Source organism: Olea europaea, chromosome 10 (assembly GCF_002742605.1).
Source record: "Olea europaea var. sylvestris chromosome 10, O_europaea_v1, whole genome shotgun sequence".
Taxonomy (NCBI): Eukaryota; Viridiplantae; Streptophyta; class Magnoliopsida; order Lamiales; family Oleaceae; genus Olea; species Olea europaea.
The window spans coordinates 12793830-12796353 of record NC_036246.1 but is presented as its reverse complement, the minus strand read 5'-3'; positions in this window follow the sequence as shown (position 1 = coordinate 12796353).

The following is a 2524-nucleotide window of genomic DNA, read 5'->3' as shown; positions in this document are numbered from 1 at the left end:
CTTGTGTATGATTCTAAAATCCCTGACATACACAAATACACGATATTAGAATAAAAAAATGTTTCATTTCTTGAACATGTATTTTCGTACAAGTCCAAAGAGGAAGCAAGCTCCTCCAAACAAACATATGAGACTATGACTAAAAATAGTCATAACGAAAAATTAGAAGAGGAGACTGAGGTTAGACGTAACAAACGAAAAAGGATAGAAAAATCATATAGTCTTGATTTTCTGACCTATATGCTAGAAAGTGAACCTCAAATTTATCAAGAGGTTGTGAATTCCTCGGAAGGATCTCAATGGAAGGAGGTCATTAAAAGTGTGATAGATTTCATACTACAAAATCATACATGGGAGTTGGTGGATCTTTCTCCAAGGTGCAAACCACTAGGTTATAAATGAATTTTCAAAAAGGAAAATGAGAGCAGATAGAACTATCAAAAAGTACAAGGCTAGATTAGTAATAAAATATTACAAACAAAGGGAAGACCTTGATTATTTTGATACGTATTCTTCAGTGACGAGAATAACATCTATTAGGTTGATATTTGCGACTGCCGCTTTACGAAATCTTGAAATACATTAAAAGGATGTTAAAACTTACTTTCTAAATAGAGATTTAGAAAAGAAATCTATATNGACTCAAAGTCTACCAGTGGATTTGTGTTCACATTAGGAGGTGCTGCCATTTCGTGGAAATCCTCTAAGGAAACAGTTATGGTTAGATCTACGATAAAATCTGAGTTTATAGCTTTAGATAAATGTGGTGAAAAGGTCGAATGGTTGCACAACTTCTTAGAGGATATTCAAAGATGGTCAAAACATGTGCCAGTGATTTACATTTATTGTGACAATCAACCAGCAATAGGAAGGGCACAGATAACATGTACAATGGTAAGTCTAGACATATACGTCGAAGATACAATACCATAAGATAACTACTCTCAACTGGAGTTATCACTATTGACTATGTAAGGTCAAAAGATAATATTGCGGATCCGCTAACCAAAAGGTTAAATAGAGAGTTAGTTGGGAAGTCATCGAAAGGAATGAGACTTAAACATTTGAATGGATAAGTCATCACAAAGAAAACCTAACCTAGTTAACTAGAGATCCCAAGATCTAGGTTCAAAGGGACAATCTAATTGTAAAAACTTAATAAAATTGCTGTTAGGGTGTTACCTCCTGTACATTCCTATGAGGTAACGGTGATGCCCATAAGGATGAAGAATAAGCAATAAACTTTTAATAATTCTTATGCGTTGAAAATCGAGCCAAGTAATGCAGGTTACTTGTAATAAGAAATCACCTATGTGAAAGAGAAGTGGGGCTGCTTCTAAAAAAATTGTGTAGGACTCAATTCTTAAGATCTCTCATAGAATCAGGCATATGTTCATGGCCAAAACGAACATAATAATGAGAATTGAATTGTGTTAGGAAAAATCCTGTGTAGAGTATATCATCGTTTACATAAATGACAGAACGGTGCAAGGACAACACTTCTATTGATCAGTTAGTAAAGTAAATATGCTTTCACAAAGTAATGTTCAAAGGGTAAACCTACTTCAACCGTTGAACTTTATCAACAAGTCTTGTGTCTCATGGTCTCGTGTCTCTCCCAATTTTCATTCATGTGGGGGATTGTTGAAAAAAATGAGTAAATGACTCACTTTTGGCAAAATTTTCGGTAGGGCCCATTGGTCCAATTTGGAAGATCAAAGTTGATCCGTGTTCTCCTCCGTGAGAACATCAAAATCATATATTTATTTGCCAAAAATAAAACTTGGGTGAATGAGAAATTGGAGTTCAAAGATGACTATTGAAAGATGGTTTATGTCAGAAAAATGAGTTTAGTCCTACATAGGAAAAATATGAAAGCAAGACCCACTTTAAATATGGTTATACATTGGAAATGTGTAATCATGTGTAGCATAGACGCTCTCTCCACGTGTGCGTATATGGGGGTGTGAATCTTAGACCGAAATTACTTTTGGACCTTGAACTTGTGTGCGGGCACGACCTACATACACGAATGTCGGATCGAACGAAACAAAAATTGGCCCCTTTGAAGAGCCCATGTTTTGCAGTTTTTTTCTTGTTTTCTCCACTAACTTTTGAGTTTCTGAAATTCCAGAAACTGATATAACTCCAATGGTTAATATACAAATTAAGTATATATAATTAAACTCAGTTTCCAGCAATTTTCTCAGGTGAAAAATCGTCCTCTTCCCTCTCTACACTGTTCGGATATCTGCATCTGTCCAGTAGGGTCGTAGTTTCTTGCGTACGTATATCTGTCCAGTAAGATCGTGGTGATATTGTTCAGACGCTAAATCAGTTCGCCGAAATAGTTTCTGTGGTGCTCAGATTTTACGAGTTTTACAATTGTATCCTGGGAAACAGACGCTCGAATTGAACCATAAGCACTCACGGTGAATGGGCGAATATGTTTTAAGGAAATTGTGCTCACACAGGCTTCGAGTTGAATTTTTTTTTTATTTTTTGCAATCCATATATTTGCGAT